The sequence below is a fragment of the Lycium ferocissimum genome, chromosome 11 (genome assembly GCF_029784015.1).
Source record: "Lycium ferocissimum isolate CSIRO_LF1 chromosome 11, AGI_CSIRO_Lferr_CH_V1, whole genome shotgun sequence".
Classification (NCBI taxonomy): Eukaryota; Viridiplantae; Streptophyta; class Magnoliopsida; order Solanales; family Solanaceae; genus Lycium; species Lycium ferocissimum.
The window spans coordinates 58,786,669-58,809,718 of NC_081352.1; the positions used below are offsets into that span (position 1 = coordinate 58,786,669).

At 40.0% G+C, this 23,050-nt stretch overlaps 1 long non-coding RNA gene across 1 annotated transcript; it reads left to right on the top strand.

Moving 5' to 3' along the window:
• The first annotated feature begins 465 nt into the window (after positions 1–465).
• Positions 466–22,220, top strand: LOC132037040 (uncharacterized). The gene is made up of 2 exons (XR_009409739.1): positions 466–512; positions 22,033–22,220. It is a non-coding gene; the product is annotated as an uncharacterized LOC132037040 (long non-coding RNA).
• Positions 22,221–23,050: the final 830 nt, after the last annotated feature.

The following is a 23,050-nucleotide window of genomic DNA, read 5'->3' on the forward strand; positions in this document are numbered from 1 at the left end:
CCATTTTTGGCTAAGTTGCAAAAGCTTTTTACATTTTCAGTTGTTGCCTATACACTTCGGGCAAAAAATGTTGAATTGTTTCTTGTCATCTTCTCACAGAACGGTAATATGCTGACCCATTTCCTTTCTTCAATTTGTATTTCGATTTTTCTTCATATTCGTACAATGATTTGGATTTCGAAGCAACTAGAAACGACTTTCAAGTTTCAAATCTGTCCCACATCGAATTTAAACATCTCAAACCCTAGAACTGGCCTTCTATAAATAGAGAACCATTTCTTCATTTTTGGACAGAGGTTTTGGACACCACAAATGGGGTTTTACACCTAAAATGGGTTTTTACACCCGCAAGAGTAGGAACACTTAGAAACTCGACTAAGCCTTGAGATTCGAGGAAGTTTCTTGCTAGTGGTTAAATTTTTGAAGTCGTTTCTAATTCGTTGGAATAGTTGGTTCGGGTGAAAGAGTGATCGACTCAACTCTTGTCGTCCCCGTCGCTGCTCAACAAAAAGGTAATTCGCAAATCCCATCTCATTTTTTTTTTAATCAAAACTACCAAGCAGATTGCCTGATAGTGCTTTATTATAAATCATGTTCTGTACAGAATCTAAAAATGCAGAAAATAAAGAAATATAATACATGAATCCAAACTAAAGGAAGTCTAAAAGCTTGTCTACTGCAAATCCTTTGGCCTTGACTTGATACCATGCTGACACCTCAAGCTCTCACAAGGTGCTATGGATCCACAGTCCATTGAATTAAAATTCAGGCTTCAAGGATGGAATAGAATTCCTTGAAAGTTCCTCATGTTCACCGTTTCGTGTTTGATCCAGGCCTATGTAGTGTTGACCTTTTCCTTCAAGAATGATTGTATAAAAAGGATCCTTTGGACATGTGACAACGAGAATGAGCACAGTAATCACACTAATACCACTATTGTAACTTTGTCAAAAGTCTTTATATTCAATCTTGCTAAATCGATCTAGGCTTTAGTCACTTTGCAGCTTTTTGACATCTGCGAAACCTCATTGCATGTGTTAATCTCCTGGAATCTGATGATCTTTGGCTTGCCTAATTCTGATGTATGGCATCTGTGCTTTTTCAGTATTCAAAACTTGTCTTGCTTTCTTTGGAAGTGATTGGTAAGTATTGAAATGATGTTCACCTGCAAAATAAAAAACAAAGTTAATCAAACAATCTGCCAATCCATTTCCTTCCCTCAGTACATGCTCCACTCTCACTTCCTTATCCCTCCTCAACCTTGTAATATCCTTTATGATCAAAGAGATACTCTATGGTACTTCCCATTGTCCTGTCAAGATCATTTTAAGGGTCATTGGATCAGTCTCTAATATTATAGGCAATAGATCATTTGTCACACAATATTTAATCCCCTCTTGTAATGCCATTGCTTCAGCAACTAAATTTGATCCATCTGATATTCTTCTAGGCTGCGGCGCACGGGTCTCCCTCGAGTTCCTAATACAAAATGCCACGAGCTTGGCCCCCGGATTGCCTTTAGAAGCACCATCTGAGTTACACTTAAACAACCCTGGCATAGGCAAATTCCATCTCACTAGCTTGCTCACTATATGTGGTCAGTATGTTTGAAACATCTGCATAATCTGTGGAAGAGACTTTGGTACTTGCATTCTTGGATTTCTAACTTTGCACATCTGATGTATGGTCAAATTTATTTCATATATCACCTTATTGATTGTCATCTTCCCTCCACGCACCACAGTGTTTCTCCACTTCCATATTTGCCACATTGTGTCACTGGTATGGCTCTAAATTAGAGGTGGCAAAATGGGTTAAAAATATGGTTATCCGCCCGATCCAACCCATTTTAAATGGGTTGGATACCCTATCCATTTAATATGGGTCCAATATGAGTCAACCCATATTATCCACTTAAAATATGAGTAAATTAATGGGTAAAATGGATAAAACCCACAACATATAGAGTGTGTTTGGTATGAAGGAAATGTTTCCAATTTTCCCATGTTTGGTTGGTCAAAATGTTTTGGAAAATATTTTCTCTAGAAAACAAATTCCTTAACCACCCCTCCTACCCCCACCCCCCACCCCCCCCCACCACTACCTCCCTCCCCACCCCTATAACCACCCCGGCCCGCCCCACCCCCAACCCTTACCTCTCGCCCCCTCCCTACCACCACCCCTATCTCTCGAACTTTGCAAAACTAGACATTTTGTGAAAGTCGTAACTTTCAAAAATAGCAACTTTGCAAAAGTAATCACATTACAAAAGTAGCCGCTTTTTCAAAATATTACTTGCGAAAAGTAGCTACTTTTCAAAAATAGTCGTTTTGCAAAAGTATTCACTTAAGAAAATAGTCACTTTGTAAAAGTAGTCACTTTTAGAAAATAGCCACTTTGTGAAAGTAGATACTTTTTAAAAATAGTCACTTTTTGAAAGTAGTCAATTTTCATGAATAGTCGTTTTGTGAAAGTAGTTACTTTAAAAACTAACTCGCTTTGCAAAAGTAGCCATTTTTTAAAATAGCTTCTTTGTGAAAGTATTAAAATAACCATTTTTGAAATGTGCCATTTCCAAGATAGTGGTCAATTTTGTAAAGTAGCCATTTTTTTAAAGTGACACAAAAATGGCTACTTTTGTAAAGTGGCCATTTTTTGAAAAATGATGAAAAAGTTGCTTATTTTTGCAAATTTGCATTTTCGGTCGTTTTCCAAGAAATAAATTTTTGCAAAAATAACCATTTTATGTCACTTTATAAAAATGGTCAATTTACAAAAATAGCCATTTTTTGTCACTTTTAAAAAATGGCTAGTTTACAAACATAGTCACTTTTTGGGTTGTCTTCAAAGTACAAAGTAGTCATATATGAAATAGACGCTTTGGGAAGGGGGTTGGGTGAGGGTTGGGTGGAGCGGTGGTGTGGGATAGGATGAGTTGGGGTGGGTAGGTGAAAGATGAAGTGCGTTCGAGGGTGATCGTTAGGTGGGGCTGGGATTTGGTTGGGGAGTGGGTGGTGGGGGGTGGGGTTGGGTGGATATTTTTCAAAAAAGATTTTCTTTGAGGTCGTGTCATTGAAAAGGTTCGAAGTTCTATTCTTCCCACAAATGTTGAGGTGCAACTATGTACTAGGGATTGGATTTGTGGACAAAATAGTAAATTAATCTTCTCCATATTGGCTACATGAAGCCAACATCTTTGAAGTAGCTTTGGATAATATGGATAATATGGATATCCATATTATCCGATGGGTAACCCATTTTTTAACCGTGTTAAATATGGGCGGGTCGGGTAACTGATCCGTTTTTTGTCAACCCATTTTCGACCCGACCCATATCCGACTCGACCCACCCGTTTACCACCCCTAGGCCTCTAATAATGGATTTGAACTTAGATGAAAAATCAGCATTCCACCAGACCTGTATCACTTGTTTCACCTGAAGCAAAGTTGTTGTGATTCCTACAGCAGTTTTAACATATCTCCAGACCTATGAAGCAATTTCTCCTGTGACAAATAGATGATCTACAGTTTCAAGTTGTTTAGGATCACAACAATAGCATTTTACTACCGTATCAATCCCAATCCTTCTCACTATATCCCCCTCGGTTTGTATTTCCACATCTCCGGAAAAAAGAATGAGATTTTGAAAGGCAAACACCGGTGTCCACGTGCTTTTGTATATCTCGGACTTCCCGACTTTCCTTCTTAAGAGCTCTCATGAACTTCCAACTGTAAATTTACACGATCTTTGTCATCATCCACCTTGGTTTATCCCATTCTTCTCGTAGATTCATGAAAGTCTAATTCTTCCGGTATATGATCAACAATATCTGTAAGAAAAAGCTGATGTAGTTTACTCATGTTCCACCCATCTTGATTTCTCAATTCCTTCACATCTTATACTGTTTCATCCACAACAAATTCATCAGGAACTATGTAGTATAAAGCTCTAAGTTTTGTCCAATTATCAAACCAAATATTAGCAGTTCCACTTCTTGGATCCCACCACATTTCATGCTTCATGTTGTCTCTAGCTTCTAACATCATTTTCCGGACACGAGAGCCTCTTCTTTCCAAGGCACATACCGAGGGTAGTGCCTTTTACAATACTTGTTCCACATATAATTTGACCATAGAGTATTTGTAGTTCTAAATTTCTACCAGAGTTTAGCACATAATGCTTTAGAAACATCAAATAAGGATCTGAAGCCAACTCCACCTTCCTCCTTTGGCAAGCACAGATTCATCCATGAAGACCAATGTCTTCTTCTTCCTTCTTCACTATTATTCCAGAAAAATCTTGCAAACATCTTATGCAGGTCATATATAACACCCTTTGGAGGTCTGATGGCTGAGAGTAGGTGAATTGGCATACTCAGTAAAACATTGTTGATCAAAACAACTTTTCCTCCAAAAGATAAAAGTCTTCCTTTCAAGTCGTCGGTTGTCTTTCACTTTTTGATCAATTCACTATAATCAGCCTTTCTCTTTCTTGCATGTGTGATTGGGCAACCTAAGTATGTGAAAGGGAAAGATCCCCTATTAAAACAAGTAATAGCCTCCACCTGCTGCACTATCACATTTGCAACTTTACTATGCATGTGGAAGGAACTTTTTCCTTTGTTGATAAGCTGCCCTGACATCTGCTCATACTCCTGTAATATTCCCATGATCAGCTGCAATGAGGTATCATTTGCATAAGCAAGATGATTCAAATTAGCACTCCATTTAGGTATTCCATAGCTTCTAAAGCCATTGTCCTCAAATAAAGAGTTCAATGCTCTAGACAGCACTTCTGCAGACAAAATAAACAATGCGGGAGAGAGTGGATCTCCTTACTTAACACCTCTTGTTGAGTGGAAAAAACCAGAAGCCTGTCCATTGAATAGAACTGAGTACCAATTGCTTGCTATCAATCTCCATATTATATCTATAAATAATTCTGCAAATCCCATCTTCCTCAGAACTCTTGTCAAAAACTCCCATGACACTTTATCATAGGCCTTAGCCATATCCAATTTAAGCACCACATTAGTTGGTTTTCCCCCAAGTCTTATATCTAATGCCACCTCTTGGGTTAACTGTACATTCTCAATGATACATCTTCCCTTTACAAAACCAGACTGATTAGCAAATATCAAAGAAGGCAAAACATTTTCAAGTTTATTTTGCACCACTCTAGAGATCACTTTGTTAATAAAATTACTGAGACTTATGGGCCTCATATTTGCAAAGGTCTCAACATTATTCTTCTTTGGGATCAGAACCAGATTTGTATGAGTTATAGACTTTGGCAAAGTCTGTCCTTCAAAGAAGACTTTCACTACATTATACACATCCCCCACATTTCCCGGCGATACTTGATAAAATGCTCCTATCATACCATCTGGACCACCCGAGCTATCTCACCGATAGATCAAAAACTGCGCATTCTTAACATATTCTAGAGTTGGCATGCTTTGGTAAGTATATGATTTTTCTCCTATGTAACCATATTAGGAATATGTTGCAGCAATGAGAAATTAGAAAAGATATTCTCCTGTGTAAAAATCGATGATGATAAAATTGAGTTGGTTCCTCAGCTAGAGCATTTTCCCCCTCAATCCAACTTCCATCTTGCTTATTCATCCTTTTGACCTGCAATCTCTTCCTCCTACCATTTACCATATTGTGGAAAAACCTTGTATTCCTATCCCCCTCAGAAAAATAAGTAAAATGAGATTTCTGTCTCCGGAACTCCTCATCATAATGCAGATACTTCTTCAATTCTGCTTGTGCTAGTTGGAGTACCATCCTGTTTGCAGGAGAAGCTATTCTTTAACTCTCACAATATCTTCCCTTACTACCAGTTGCTTGAAGATATCCCCAAAGGTAGCTTTACTCCATTATTATAGAACAGAGTTAACTTTTTTAAGCTTCAGTTTAAAAGTAATGAGTTCATCTGCTTCAAAATCAGTATTCCACCCTTGATTCACAGTCCCTAAGAAGGATTCATGTTCCATCCAAAACTTTAGAAATTTGAAAGGTTTCCTTACATGTTGGGATGAATTTCCACAAGTAAGTAGAAGAGGAGCATGATCAGAACCAGTTCTAGATAAATGCTCAACTTCCATGTGACCAAACCAATCCTGTAGTTTTGAGTTAGTGAGCATTCTGTCCAACCTTTTAAAAATACAATCCCTACCAGCTCTACCATTCCACCATGTGAATAAGCTCCCTTTAAAAGGAGCTTCAAATAGTTCACATGAATTCACACAGAATGCAAAATCTTCATACTCATCAGGATAAACTGGTAGACCCCCTATTTTCTCATCTTCATTCAAATGACATTGAAATCCCCTCCCATAAGCCAGGGCACTTCTATTTGATCAGCCAGGTTATACAAGTTATCCCAAACACCAATTCTCTGCTTCACATTTTGCATAAATCATAATAGCCATAAGAATCTTATTATCTTCCTAAAAACTTAGCTTAACTGTAATCTGTTGATCTGTATCCTGAATCACTTCTACATCTATATTATCATTTATAAAGAACCAAATTTTACCATTGCAGTTATGATGTGCATATCTGTTATATCCCGTATTTTGCACATTGGGATAATCCGAGCTAATCACGATAAGCTAAGGACAAGACAATTCCAGGATACGAGGTAGAGACTTTTGACCCCCGATTTTGTTTTAAGGCACAAGTCGCTTATGATTTTATTGGTATGGAATATTAAGAAAAATTTGGGGTAAAAATTAAATTAAAGGAAGTTCATAATTCATGAACAAAAGGGCCATGTGGCCGTGTGATATGTGTGGGCCATGGGCCACATGTGTTAATTATATATGTGCATATTAGATGATAAGCAAGACTAATAGTCATCTTTTTCAACACTTAGAAGCTTAGAGAAAAATTGAGAAGCTTGGAGAAAACAAAGAGACCATTCGGCCATAGCTAAGCCGAGTAAGAGCATGGAAAATTGATCAAAAAAAAATATATTTTCTTCTAGCTTTTCTACCAATTGGAAGGTCCTCTATAACGTGGAGTGGTCATTGGAGCAAGCAAACCATTCATTTTTGCAATCACAAACTCTAGCCAAGTTGAGGAATCAAGTGGAAAAGGTAAGGTTTAATCTTCTTTTTATATGTTATGGATGGTTTGTGTATGTTGTAGTATGTAGAAATGGATGAAACTCATGAAATTATGCATATGGATGTTGAGCCGTGAGTAGGTGTTGTATGGTGTAGGAGTGATGAACTAATTTTATTTAGTATTTTAGTTGTTGTTGTTATAGATTCTATGATGAAAATGAAAGTTTAATGATTCAAGTTGAGGTTGTAAATGTCGTGGGCTGTTTTAGACACCAAAGTGATTGTAATGCAATTTTTGTATTTGTGAGAATGATATTGTTAACGTGTGGGTTGTTGGTGTAATTCATGAATTTGGGAGAGAGGAATGTGTTGTTGTTATTGTTCTCGGGTTTGGGGAAGTTTTGGGTAGAATGGTATATTGAATGGGTTGTTTTAAATATTGTGCGGATTGTTTGAAGTGTTCTTGAATCTTGTTTGAATGGTTTCGGATTAGTACTTGAACATGTGAGCGTTGATGTTGGCTTGAATGTATGTAGTTGAATTGAATGTAAAGGGAATGTTGTCGAATTATGTAGAAAGGAGTTACTAACGCTAGAATGCGTTTTGAATTGATTGTTGATGTTGCTAATATGATTGTTGGTATTGTTGTTGATGATTTGGCCGAGTTGAATTCTCGAGGTTGTTGAATTTATAGAGGAAATGCTACCCAAATTTCTGTAGATAAAGTGCTAATTTGGGATGGAATCCCTAAGTATCTATAGCTAATGTTGGGTATATAATGACGTTGTTGTAGATCTTGGGAAGCCCGAGACTTAAGTTTGGATTAGCTTAGGAAGCGGACGAGGTATGTAAAGCTCACCCTTTCTTTCTTTTGGCATGTCTTAGTTGTAAGTAAGCTATGATACGAGACTCGGGGTAACTCTATTCTTAAGATCCGAGCATGTCTACGATTCTTATTCACGGCTTGAAGTTAGCATTCCTAATATAGCTGAGCTATGGTCTTTGTGTCCTTTATGTGATTGGATTGTAAATGTTGTATAAAAAGTTTTGTTTCTTAAAAGGTCCTATGATGAAAATGTCCGTAACTTTCATAAAGAGGCTCGGATCGCTTCGATACATTCGTAGAAGATTCTATAACGAATAATGTCTCTAACTTTCACAGGCGGGCTCGGATTGGTTTAATACTTGTCCGTGGGCCCCGAGACTTTCCCATATTTGGTTCTAACGGCATTTTGAAAGAACTTAGCTTGACTATCGTCTTAACCCTCGAGCGTCGATTTCTTACTTATCTATTGAGTCTGTAATGATGATTTATGTGCATATGGTTTCTCACTACTCTGCTCGTGCGAGCTGTTGCTACATCTTTCACCGAATCCCGGGCCGGGTATGTATTCGTGCACAGTTTCATTGCATTGTTCACCGAGTCCCTCACTAGAGGGCCGAGTACGGTATATTTGATGATATGATGATGGCGCCAGCCCACAGGATGGGCCGAGTATGATATATATGATGGAGACATGATCTCATTCACCGAGTCCCTCACTAGAGGGCCGGGTACGGTATATATATATATATATGATATGATTCTATTCACCGAGTCCCTCACTAGAGGGCCAGGTACGGTATATATAGGTATATGATGACATGATGATATGATGACATGACGATATGATGATCTTATTTACCGAGTCCCTCACTAGAGGGCCGGGACACGTCTTATGCATACACATGTACAGGATGATTATTTGATTATGTCACTGAGTCCCATAACGATTTGGATATGATATTGACATGCATGATCTATGTTTCAAAGGCAAGCCTTGTGGTTTTCTGGTTCTTGTACTAAGTTTCTTTCCTATACTTCTTCCTTCGGTATGATTACATTTCTTCGTACTCCATACTTTACATGCTCGGTACATATTCCGTGCCGACCCCTTTCTTCGAAGGGTGTTTCATACTGCGTAGTACGAACGCCCACTTTTGTGATCCGCCGACTTAGGACATCTATTCTGTTTGTCTTGGAGCGCTCCCTTGTCCGAGCCCATATTTTGGTACGATTCCTTCGTTGTATATATGTACGTTTATTCGGGGGTACGGCGGGGTCTGTCCGTCATATGGTTACGTGATTACTCTGAGGTACGTAGACATATGTGTGGATTGTGAATAGTGACCGTTCGGCTATGTACGTGTGATTTATGTTTTGGGCGGTCCCGTCGCCGTGGCGGCCTTGTCGAGTCATGTATATATATTTGATATGTTGTGTATATTATGATAGCCTTGCGGCTTATGTGTGATACATATGTATATTCGACGAGTTTGAGACGATAGCTCGCCTTTGTAGATATATGTGTTATGTGTATGCGATTATGGTTAATAGGTGTGTACGAGTGTCCGGCTCGGGCACTAGTCACGGCCACGGGGTTGGGTCGTGACGAAGTGGTATCGAGCGGTTCGTCCTCGGAGTGTCTACAGACCGTGTCTAGTAGAGTCTTGTTTATCGGTGTGTTGTGCACCACATCTATAAACAGGAAGCTACAGGACATTTAGGATATTATCTTTCCTTCTTATCCTAGATCGTGCGATAGAGCTGTATTATCAGGATGACTCCTCCCTAACAAATTGTTATGTTTTCGGCGATGCCTCCAAAGAAGGCGACGAGGGCGCCGGAAGGGCAAGTTAGCGGCGGTTTGGAGAGACGAGCCGAGGCCGGAGAGTTACCGGGGCCGTGCTCGGCGTGCTGAGGTTGTGCCCCGTCGGCCGGTTCGCCGCTACACCGCCACTACCGAGAGGAGCATAGGGCGGCGGCGAGGCCTACGGATTAGGGGCGGCTCCACCTCCCGGCTCCCCGCCGGGGGCGGAGGGGCTATGAGAGAGGCGGTTGGTTGCGACCGGATAGTGGCGGGCGGGCTCGCGAGGCACGGATTAGGGGGTGACCATGCAGACAAATATGATAGTCTGAGGACCCGTGATTTCTTGACTTGTAATCCCCCAGAGTTCTACGGGTCAAAGCCCGAGGAGGACCCCCAGGAGTTTATTCGATAGATGCAGCGCACGCTGAGGGTAATTAGAGCTTCTGAGACTGAGTCTGTCGAGCTGGCTTCATATCAGTTGCGCGATGTAGCCGTTAATTGGTATGAGTCGTGGGAGTTGTCTAGGGGAGAGGATGCTCCTCCAGCAGTATGAGACGAGTTTATGGAGGCCTTTCTGGGCCACTTTCTGCCTCCAGAGATGCGGCGAGCCAGAGTTGATAGATTCCTACGCCTGAGGGAGAATGATAGGAGCGTTCGAGATTATAGCCTTGAGTTCGATTCGTTGGCTAGATATGCACCCACTATTGTAGCTGATATGACCGATAGGATGCATCGGTATGTGATGGGGTTAGATCGTTATCTGGTCGATAGTTGTATGGTGATGGCTTCTCAGCCCGGTATGGATATTGCACGGGTACAGGCGTATGCCCAGGGTATGGAGGATCGACACGGGGCGCCGGCCGACGAGATCATGACGGGGGCCGGCCAAGAGGGCTAGATCGGCCCCCGGTTGTTGCAGGGGAGTTTCGAAGCGAGGCAACCTCGAACGACACCGGGTATTCTTCTCGGCCCGGCGCGGAGTGCACCCCTACGGTTTTCGGGTAGGAGATCGGATAGCACAGGGCATTCAGGAGTCGGTCAGAGCTCCAGGGCTTCAGGTTCACAGATGCATAGGAGCTCGGGTCAGTCGAGGCCACCTTTGCCTCGTTGTTCTCATTGTGCTAGGCCTCATTTTGGGAAATGCCGGTTCGCTATAGGTGGTTGATTTACTTGCGGCCGTCAGGGCCATATTATGAGGGAGTGTCCGTATAGGGATAGTCCAGGTGGTACGGCTCGGCCCTCTTTGGGTCGATTCTTTGGATCATCTTCTCCCCGTACCCATGCGCCCTATGGGGCAGGGTATACCGACACCAGCAGGCCGTGGCGGAGCCTCCAGTTCTAGCGGTCCACCGAACCGCCTATATGCGTTGGCCAGTAGACAGGACCAGGAGGCATCACCAAATGCGGTTACAGGTATATGAATCCTTATTGGAATTTATATTTTTATGTATGTGTATCTGCTGTATGATTGTTACTTAATAGCGGTAGGCAGAAATCCAAAGGCCGATAACCAAGTATTTATAAGTAATGGCGGTCAAGGTGTGTCCATCACCATTGGGAACCTGGAAGTCTAAGACGGAAAGTAGTCGTACCCATAGGTGAAAAGTGAAGATTGAGGATTGAAAAAGGGCTAGAATAGTAATTGTGGAGCCAGAAGAGTAAGAGACCCTTTCTAATTCGGAGGGAGATGTGTTATGAGAACGTTTTAAAATCCGTTAAGACTTCAACTTACTCTAGATTATGTGATGAAGGTCATACGGTGAGGTGGACACTATCGTACTAGCATTAAAGCGTCGTATTCCACCAAAGTTCCAAGGTTAAGCGTGCTGGAGTGAGAGAAATTTTAGGATGGGTGACCCCCCTGGGAAGGGTACTAAAAGTCCTATAAAGTCAAACACAGGAGAGCCAAATGGGAAGCTAGAGAAGTCTAAGGGAAATTAGAATACACATAGTGGGCAAAAACCTTAAGAGGTCGCGTAGGCCAGGGCGGACTCGACCGGTGAAGAGAAAGAAGGTGCATCACAGCTCTAGGATTAGGGTGAGTTGGAATAGTGGTTGGAAATATTTTGTAAGCAAGATAGTAGTAATTATGTCTATATAGGTATGCACATGATATCCCGTACGTGGCTATATCAGCGAATATGTGTATTCCGGCAACCAACGTGGCGGTATATGGAAGGCATTAAACGGACAGGGTAACGAAGTTCAAGTGAAAGGAAAAATAAATGGCACAAATGTCACAAGGCAAGCTGATGCTGTTTTCACTATAGGATAAGCTTGGGAAGTACTAACACAATGATATTTGGAAAAGAAGGAAAGTGAGTAGACGAACGGCAAGGAGATCAGAATGTCGGAAATAAAAGTGCCGCCTAATTGAGATTGGAAAATGCGGACATAGGGAAAAGTATAATCGGGTAAAAGTATAAGTACACCCTTAAGGGGGGAAGCGGGTGCGAGAGATGCAAGTGCAAGATGGAGACAATCAACACTACAATATATTCGATACGGATGCTCGGGCTACAGGTAAGATCCCTTGCCGAGACAAGTTAGTAAGATCCAAAAGCCAGAAAAAGGGGTAGACGCTAGGATGGTAGTTGAGATAGTGCTGGGAATTAATTGTAGAGATCTTGAATGATATGACATTGGAAAGTGGAGGCTTAAAGGAGAATACGACAAGAGAACGATAACGAGTAACTTACAGAGACATTATGAAAGGTAACACTGCTATGCTGGATTAGAGGCTAAGATGTGGGCAATAGGGTTGTTTGCTAATGATACTGCGACCTATGAGTAGTAAGGGAGAAAAATAGAAGACCTCCTATAGTAGGAAGTGAGAACGTCAAAGGAGTGAATAAAGGAAGGGAAAGGAGTATGACAGGGTAGGCTACAAGCGAAGGTTAGGACGGAAGGAATAGGTGGAGCAGAGTGAACTAGGAGAAGGAAAGACTGTAACTAAGATGGAATATACTTTATACAAGTCGTATAAGAGTAGTTATGTTACCTATGAATATTTATATGCTCGGGATGAGACCGAGCAAATACTTAATGAGAAAAGTTTGGATTCAGTAATAACAATACGGTGATAATATTCTGGGTGCATTAAGGAAAGATGTAAAAATGGGTTAAGCTAAACTACCGAGATAGAATTAGCACTGAGGACAGACAGGACATGACTATGGTTGAACCAAAGATCTATTTCGATACCGGTCGTAAGAAAGAGAAGACAAAGTAAAACATAAGGATTGATGAAGCCACGCTAAGGTATTTTTGGGCTAATTTGAGCACCTCCGCATATTCTTGTAAAGATTGCAACCTAATGTGTGACCGGAAAGTTGAGAGCAAGATCTGAGCAAAGGGACGATAGAAGAGTTTGAATTAAAGATAAAGAAATGACACGAGATAAGGTGCCTAGAATGTTACAAGTTGAGTAAAGGGAGATTATAAGATGATTTAAGCAAGATGGTCAGAGCTAGCGGGTTACTAAAAGAGGGTGAATTTATACGTCAAATTCTTTCAGAATTATACCAGCTGATGATAGTTAAAGCAGGGGACGGCTATTAGCAGCTCAGAGACGACAGAAATCATATGACGACAATCGGCGTCGACACTTAGAATTCCAATTGGCGAGCGGGGATGCTTGAAAACATCACCCATGAAAGGGGTAATGAAATTCAACAAGAAGGAGAAGTTTAACCCGAGATGTATTGGACCTTATTACATTGTTCGTAAGGCAAGAAGGTTCCGTACTAAAGACGTGGCTTCTGTTAAGGTATTGTGGCAGAACAATAACAGGGAGGAGATGATTTGAGAAGCTGAAGAGAAGATGAAGAAGAAATATGATTGATAGATGAGACTGCATACTATAGTAGTAAAGGAAACCCCCCGAGATCCTTATAAGACCTTATAAGACTAGTTTAACATTCGAGGACGAATGTTCTAAAGGGGGGGAGGATGTTATATCCCGTATTTTGCACATTGGGATAATCCGAGCTAACCACGATAAGCTAAGGACAAGACTATTCCGGGATACGAGGTAGAGACTTTTGACCCCCGATTTTGTTTTAAGGCACAAGTCGCTTATAATTTTATTGGTATGAAATATTAAGGAAAATTTGGGGTAAAAAGTGAATTAAAGGAAGTTCATAATTCATGAACAAAAGGGCCATGTGACCGTGTGATATGTGTGGGCCATGGGCCACATGTGTTAATTATATATGTGTATATTAGATGATAAGCAAGACTAGTAGTCATCTTTTTCAACACTTAGAAGCTTAGAGAAAAATTGAGAAACTTGGAGAAAACAAAGAGACCATTCGGCCATAGCTAAGCCGAGTAAGAGCATGGAAAATTGATTAAAAAAAAATATTTTCTTCTAGCTTTTATACCAATTGGAAGGTCCTCTATAACGTCGAGTGGTCATTGGAGCAAGCAAACCATTCATTTTTGCAATCACAAACTCTAGCCAAGTTGAGGAATCAAGTGGGAAAGGTAAGGTTTAATCTTCTTTTTATATGTTATGGATGGTTTGTGTATGTTGTAGTATGTAGAAATGGATGAAACTCATGAAATTATGCATATGGATGTTGAGCCGTGAGTAGGTGTTGTATGGTGTAGGAGTGATGAACTAATTTTATTTAGTATTTTAGTTGTTGTTGTTATGGATTCTATGATGAAAATGAAAGTTTAATGATTCAAGTTGAGGTTGTAAGTGTCGTGGGCTGTTTTAGACACCAAAGTGATTGTAATGTAATTTTTGTATTTGTGAGAATGATATTGTTAACGTGTGGGTTGTTGGTGTAATTCATGAATTTGGGAGAGAGGAATGTGTTGTTGTTGTTGTTCTCGGGTTTGGGGAAGTTTCGGGTGGAATGGTATATTGAATGGGTTGTTTTGAATATTGTGTGGATTGTTTGAAGTGTTCTTGAATCTTGTTTGAATGGTTTCGGATTAGTACTTGAACATGTGAGCGTTGATGTTGGCTTGAATGTATGTAGTTGAATTGAATGTAAAGGAATGTTGTCGAATTATGTAGAAAAGGAGTTACTAACGTTAGAATGCGTTTTGAATTGATTGTTGATGTTGCTAATATGATTGTTGGTATTGTTGTTGATGATTTGGCCGAGTTGAATTCTCGGGGTTGTTGAATTTATAGAGGAAATGCTACCCAAATTTCTGTAGATAAAGTGCTAATTTGGGATGGAATCCCTAAGTATCTATAGCTAATGTTGGGTATATAATGACGTTGTTGTAGATCTTGGGAAGCCCGAGACTTAAGTTTGGATTAGCTTAGGAAGCGGACGAGGTATGTAAAGCTTATCCCTTCTTTCTTTTGGCATGTCTTAGTTGTAAGTAAGCTATGATACGAGACTCGGGGTAACTCTATTCTTAAGATCCGATCATGTCTATGATTCTTACTCACGGCTTGAAGTTAGCATTCCTAATATAGCCGAGCTATGGTCTTTGTGTCCTTTATGTGATTGGATAGTAAATGTTGTATAAAAAGTTTTGTTTCTTAAAAGGTCCTATGATGAAAATGTCCGTAACTTTCATAAAAGGGCTCGGATCGCTTCGATACTTTCGTAGAAGATTCTATAACGAATAATGTCTCTAACTTTCACAGGCAGGCTCGGATTGGTTTGATACTTGTCCGTGGGCCCAGAGACTTTCCCATGTTTGGTTCTAACGGCATTTTGAAAGAACTTAGCTTGACTATCGTCTTAACCCTCGAGCATCGATTTCTTACTTATCTATTGAGTCTGTAATGATGATTTATGTGCATATGGTTTCTCACTACTCTGCTCGTGCGAGCTGTTGCTACATCTTTCACCGAGTCCCGGGCCGGGTATGTATTCGTGCACAGTTTCACTGCATTGTTCACCGAGTCCCTCACTAGAGGGCCGGGTACGGTATATTTGATGATATGATGATGGCGCCAGCCCACAGGATGGGCCGAGTATGATATATATGATGGAGACATGATCTCATTCACCGAGTCCCTCACTAGAGGGCCGGGTATGGTATATATATGATTCTATTCACCGAGTCCCTCACTAGAGGGCCGGGTACGGTATATGTAGGTATATGATGACATGATGATATGATGACATGACGATATGATGATCTTATTTACCGAGTCCCTCACTAGAGGGCCGGAACACGTCTTATGCATACACATGTACAGGATGATTATTTGATTATGTCACTGAGTCCCATAACGATTTGGATATGATATTAACATGCATGATTTATGTTTCAAAGGCAAGCCTTGTGGTTTTCTGGTTACTGTACTAAGTTTCTTTCCTATACTTCTTCCTTCAGTATGATTCTGTTTACTGTACTCCATGCTTTACATGCTCAGTACATATTCCGTACTGACCCCCTTTCTTCGGGGGCTGCGTTTCATTCCGCGGTACGAACGCCCACTTTGGTGATCCGCCCCTTAGGACATCTATTCTCTTGTCTTGGAGCGCTCCTTGTCCGGAGCCCATATTTTGGTACGAATTCCTTCGTTGTATATATGTACGTTTATTCAGGGGTACGGCGGGGCCCTGTCTCGTCATATGGTTCTTTGATTACTCCTAGAGGTCTGTAGACATATGTGTGGGTTATGAATAGTGACTGTTCGGCTATGTCTGTGTGATTTATGTTTTGGGCGGCCCCACTCGCCGTGGCGGCCTTGTCGGCTACATGTATATATTTTGATATGTTGTGTATATTATGATAGCCTTGCCGGCTTATGTGCGATACATATGTATATTCGATAGTTTGAGACGATATCTCGCCTTTATATATGTATGTGTTATGTGTATGCCGATTCTGGTTAATGGGTGTGTACGAGTGTCCAGCTCGGGCACTAGTCACGGCCTACGGGGTTGGGTCGTGACAATATCTCATGCCCAATCTCCTTTTAAATCTTTGAATGTGTCTAAAATGCTGAAATGGTTCCATCAAAGCAATGATGGAGAATTTATGATGCCTATGTAATATTTGCACTCTATGAAAAGCTTCTTTGTCGTGAATTCCACAGAACCTGATATTCCAAAATAGAGTCTTCATAAAGATTTATTGACATTCTTCACAGCTCTATTTGGTAATATTCTTAAAGGCTGAATATCCAATACACTTTGTTGTTTGCCCTTCTTACTCCCTTTCTGCATGGACTTTAGAGAAATATTAGCTTCCTTAGCTACCTGCTTAAACACCTGCTCTATGGCTTCCTTATCTACCCCATCTTTTGCACTGTTGCCTACATCAAGCTACTCAGGTAATGCCATATCTGCTAGATTATGGGACACTACATCATGCAGTTCCTTCAAAGGAGAAGGTTTCGTCAGGGATTGAATTTGCTGATCTTGACCTTTTTCCACCAGACCCGCCTGTAAATCATCAGATTCCTCCCTTTCAGGCGGGTAGGATCCCACTCCATCATGATTTATGGAAAAATTCAACTGATCCTCCTGTCTGAGCACAATTGTAAGAGAAAATTCCTTCTGAGTATGCTCCTGATAAAAGACTGTGTTACTTAGCTCATGTTTCTGAGCTAACCTGTCCACACTTTCTTAAGGACCCTTATAAATAACTATCTCAGAACCTGCACAATCTTCTACTTGTTCTTTGCTGTCTGCTACTTTGTCTCCTCCATCAGTAACTGTCTCTTGAGGATCATCTACATTGTTAATATTTTCTTCAGGGCCCTTGTAAATAACTATCTCATTACCCGCACTTGCCTTTCCATTCTCAGCCTGCATTCCAATATGTCCTTCTTCCCTAGTTACTTTTAAACTTTCCTCAGGTTTGTCAACATCTTCTACCTCCTTGATTAAAGTAGCTCTTTGGGTGTCCCTACTGACTCAGTAGGAACCAAATCCTTTGTGTTGTCATTATCCACCCCTTCTTTTACATTGTCATTCAATACTTCAAAATTATTTGAAGTGAGACTCCTCGGTTGCTTGTCTTTCCTCGCACGATCCTCCTTCCTCTTTCCCATGTTAGTAGCATTTGGATAAGTAACAACTTTCCCACTAGACAACACCTTTGGAAAATATTGCTGCACAGGATACCTCCATCTATTATACCTATTATGCCTTCCTGGATATTGAAATCCCTTATATGTTGTTGCTACTGTTTGTTTCTCAGTTGTCACCTCCTCACTCATCTTCACTTCTGCCTCTCCTTCATAGACATCCTCTTTCTTTTTTGCCTTCAACTCAGGATGTAACACTCTACACTCTTCCTTTGCATGACACGTAACTTACATTCGGTACAATACTTAGGCAAATGATCATACCGAATCTTCACTTTCATAACATTCACTTCCTTAGTTTGGTCATCTTGATCTCCATCATAACAAACTTAGGAAAATCGATAATAAATCCGGTTATTGCCTTTCTTGTAGCACAATGAGGCCTGGTTTTATTAATAGTAGCCATGTCCAATAACAAAGGTTTCCCAACCGCCGATGCTAAGGTAAACAAAGATTCCTTAACAAAGTCATAGGCAATAAATAAGGGAAAGATATCCATGCCATTGCAATTGAAGTCTCTTCTTCAACCCTAAAATGGAAGTCATATATGAGGGGTCTCATCTGATAAGACTTACCATCCTTAGACTTCAACCAAAAGGCACTCTTAGAAGAGATGTTTATGAAATCTTCCATTAAAGAACATCTAATCAAAGCATATCGATCTCTTAGGAATCTAACTTGACACTTTCCCTAGCACCACATTGACTTGGAATAATAGCTCTCAACTCATCCATTTCTGGTCAGCCATATGAGAACTTACCTACAATAGCATGCTTTAAATTCTCTATTTGCTCCATTCTTGATACTTCTGTCGTAGTCCAACTCACCACTGGGATACCATCAACATATTGAACCTCCTTGATAGGTATAGGATCAACAATGGGGTTGGTAGTAGGGGTACATTCATGTACAAGAGTCTGCATGTAGGTTGTAAGGTTTGTTTCTTTGACTGATAGAAGCAGGACAATAGGCTGAGAAGCAGGTATTTTTGTGTTGGTAAGGGGAGGGTAGTGATGTAGGTTGGAAGTTGATGGAGGTTGGTCAGCCACAGTTGATGGCTGACCAGTGGCCGGAGTGGCCATAGTTTGAAGGTAGGTTTAGTTTAGGGTTTGCATGGGAATAAGAGAAGAGAGAAGAGTGTGTGCTGTTAAATCCCATCTCGCTAATTTATGTTTTCTTTAAAATTAAAGTTCTGTGTAGTATTATAGAGGCTTGCTGTATGTTCTTTTCAGTTTGTTGTCAGTTAGAATAAATTTAAGTTGTGCAGATTGAGTTTAACATTGTTTTGGTTTTAGTATAGAGGATTAACGTGTCGATGGCTTCACTGCTTATACAACTAATTAGTATATCCTGGCTTCAGTTTTCCATTATGATTAACTTTAACGTGGTATCAATGGAAGTTTAGTTTGGTGATTTAATATGGGACCAAGTTATATAAATTGTTGTTTGGTATAGCTGCTAATATGCTCTAGTTTTATATATTTTACTATAAAGACTTGATTTGAACCTAAGGACTGTTTTGGTTTGAAATTTCTTGGGGATAAGTAATCTAGAATGTGACACCACAACATGATCTGTGTGCTTATTATTATGTGTTGATCTAAGCATGTTCATTCAAACCTAATATAACAAAGTTAAGAGATAAATTTGAACCTGAGATCTGTTTTGGTTCTAGGGGAATCTAATGCATGTTTTTGGGGACAAGTTTGGATTTTTCATTACTGAATCAACATGTAATTGCTACCTTCTTTAAATTATATAAGATAAAGTTGTTGAGTATAAATCGTGTAGTCTTCCAAGTGTGTTCTTCCTGAAAGCAGTCATTAGGTCTATATTGCCCGAGAATGTGTTTTCTGTTTAGTTGAGAAGTTTAAACTATCAGATGTTTCCTCTTTTCAAAGCCTTAACTCAGACAAGCTCTTCTAAACTTGATTTAAAATTTCAACACTCTCTTGTTTCTGGCCAAATACATTAAGTGGCTAATTGTTGTCTTCTAAATAATATATGTTTAATAGTACTAAAATCTAATCTTGTTTGAGCTTAGGTTCCCAAAAGATGATTGTTTTTCCCTTACCCTATAAAGTTATGAGTTGTGTTAAGAAGGTTAGTTATGTTCATAAGTTCCTCTCCCTTTCTAGCTGCCTAGTTTTCTCTCTTTGTTTAGAATCTCAAAACTGTGTGTTGAATCCCCAGATTGGCCCTGATAAACTTGCTGCTTGATGTTAAGGTTTAAAATGGTTGAAATATAGGGGAACCTCCTTTTGTCATAATCTGCATTAGTTAAAAGAAGAAGTTGATCTTGACTTGTTGTGTCCCTTGCTGGTTATCATCATCCATCTAAATATGTAAAAAGGTTGTAATATCTATTCCATGTTTATTACATTAGTAAGTGACAAGATCATTAGATGAATAGCATGAGAAAAATCTAGGAATGACTAGTTCTGTAATCTGCATGCCCTGCCCTGTGTCTCTAGCTTGAGTCATTTATGTAGAATAGACTAATCAGACATTATCTTGACATTTATGGACCTATGAACCATTAAAATCTCCTTTTAACTAAGCTTGAGACTTGAAGGGACAAACAACATCCTGTTTTCCTAGAAGCTAATGTCTAAAAGAATTGCTTTCCTACATGTATGTCTATGAAATGTTTTATGTTCTGGAGTATAGTTTCAGCATGTTTAGAACTTTTCTTTAGGTAATTTCATTGCTTGAACCTTTATCTTCCTATTGTTCTGCTGGTTGAAAGCCAAGGTAAGCTTTGGGATTCGGTCTAGCCTCCTCCAATAGCCTACCATGCCGAGGGTCTAGAAACCTTTGGATCTTGTGTGGTATTGGAAACACGGATGGTGGTAACCCCCTTGCTGCCTGGATCTTTAGCTTGCTGCTTTGTTCTATATGTTATGGCCAGTCTTTAAGTTCATTTTGGTGTACATTGGGCTTAGAGGGAATCCCGACTTTCTGGAAGTCACATCATGGTATTAACTTAAGTTTCTCTTAACAATAAGCTCCTAGATTTCTAAACAACCAATCTTTATCTTCTTGTTTTGTTTATGATTTCTGGGAATTGTGGTTATATTATGGGCTATTCTGGATAATCTTGGAACTTGACTGTCCTGTGACCTTAATCTACTTGTGAAATCTGAACCAAGCTATGATAACCATTTAGCAAACAAAGTATCTTGTCTATTGTTATCTTGTTCAAATTGTCACTTCTTGATACTCATCCTTCACCCCTTTTCTCTTTGCATGAACTGGGGGGGGGGGGGGGGGGGTTTCAAATCCTAAATGCCATTGAGCTGCTGCAACTCAACACTAAACTAGAGTGCTATGTTGGATAAATGTTATTGTACCTGATTTCTTTCCATATTTCAAAGTGGCAGTACTTGAGGAAAATAGATACTATATTTGTTTGGGTTTATTTGCTATTGTATCTTGTCATTTGCTGCTGCTACATTTAGCTATTGTGCTGGTTGCCATTTTAAACAGTTGTTGCCTCATAGTGATGCCTCATTTGGGGATGAATTGGTATTATGCTGCTGCCCTGAGGAGATGGTTGCTGCATTTTTTAGCTGAATTTTTATTGCATTTTGGGATGAATTGTTTCAGCTCTTTGAGCGAAATAGCTAATGTATCTATGGACATTTACACCCTATCTGAGGAGAGATTCCCTACTGCAAACTTTGAGCAGATCCGTTGATATACGTGGTCGAGCAGGTTCTCTGTTTGACACCTACCTTGGGATAGGATTGGCTCCTTGTAGTTGTTGCTTTGCTGCTAGTTGTTTCCACTACTTATAACTGTGGCATCACGTATAATTGCTACATTTTTGTAGCTGCCTTTGTTGGAAAAAAGGGACAGATACCACCTTTGAATGAAAACAGCTGTGGGGTTGTTTGTTTCCCTTTAATAGAACAAAATGCTACACTTGAAAAAAAAACCCAATTTGTACACGATACTACACTTAAGCCAATGAGAACATTTAATTTGAGGCCATGCCTTGTCTGGAAAGGTTATCCCTCAGTTTAGGCAATGATTATCTCATAGTATAGTAATAAAGTAAGAACACACATGCGTTCGGCAAGGCGACTAGAATGACTGACGAGTCACTAGTTCGCAGCCACGACATGCTCCGAAGTCCTTTTCCCTAGATTAAAAAAGAAACATAAGCCTGAGCCTCCGTAATCAAAGCTCTCAAAGTTTGATACGAGTCCGAGGGATATTATTATTTATGTTCATAAACGTCACGCTATGGGTGGCGTATCATTTTGACTAACTACTTTTCTTTCTATTTGTGCGAGGTACAAGTAAAGTGAAGTATGTGGCGCGAAACTTAAAGAGGAAGTAAAGAATCGGATGCTTAAAGCCTTGGAGAGTTGGAGCTTTGGATGAAGAACTAGAAAAGCATGGAAGACCTATTCCCTTCAGACGAGCGGACAAATGGAATAGGATTGCCGAATGATTTGGGCCCATGGCCGAAAAAGCTAAACTTTCTTTTCCTTCCTTTTAGTTGTCAGGACCTAATTTAGGATCGCGCGGGCACCTACCATTCCCACCTTGGTAGGCGAACTCTCAACCAAAACAAGATATTTGCAAGTAAAGAACATGATTCATTATCCTTCAAGATATACTATAATCAACAGCGAAAGTCAAACCAATAAATTAATCAAAATAGCGGAAGTGTTTACAACGATTAAATAAATACAATGACTCATTTTTCCCATGACCTGGTCTAGACTAGGACAAGAACGACTAATGTTGAACCGGAATACATTAATAAATCTAAGACTCAACCTCCATCTCGGAATGAAAAGGATCGAGGCCTTCAAGATAGGCACCGTGCATCTTCCGAAAAACTCTAACGATCAATTTCCTGAAAAACTCTACACCCCAAAAAGGGATGTAGCAAGAGTAGAATCAGTACAACACTAGTACTGGTAAGAATCATGGGCCGACAATGGTTAGAAGAACATATCAGTAAAAGAGTTCACAAATAAGCATGATAAGTAAAACTAGGTCGACAGTGCACATTACCTACCCTTCTTCACAACAACAAGGATTATTATTCTCACCAACCCTCCCCTAGTGATATGATTGCCTAACTCACATTATACTTCCTTCTATCTCATCTGACATACAATGGGAAAATTCACTCAAGTATCACAAGTCAACTACCATTACACTATTCACTATTAGCATCGGAAAGTCATTCCAACATTCTGATACTCATTATTCATCATGTTTTAGGAAGCCAAATATACAACTGAGCCAACGAAAATCAACAGAGATAATCCAAATCATGGCCTATGGTTATAGCAA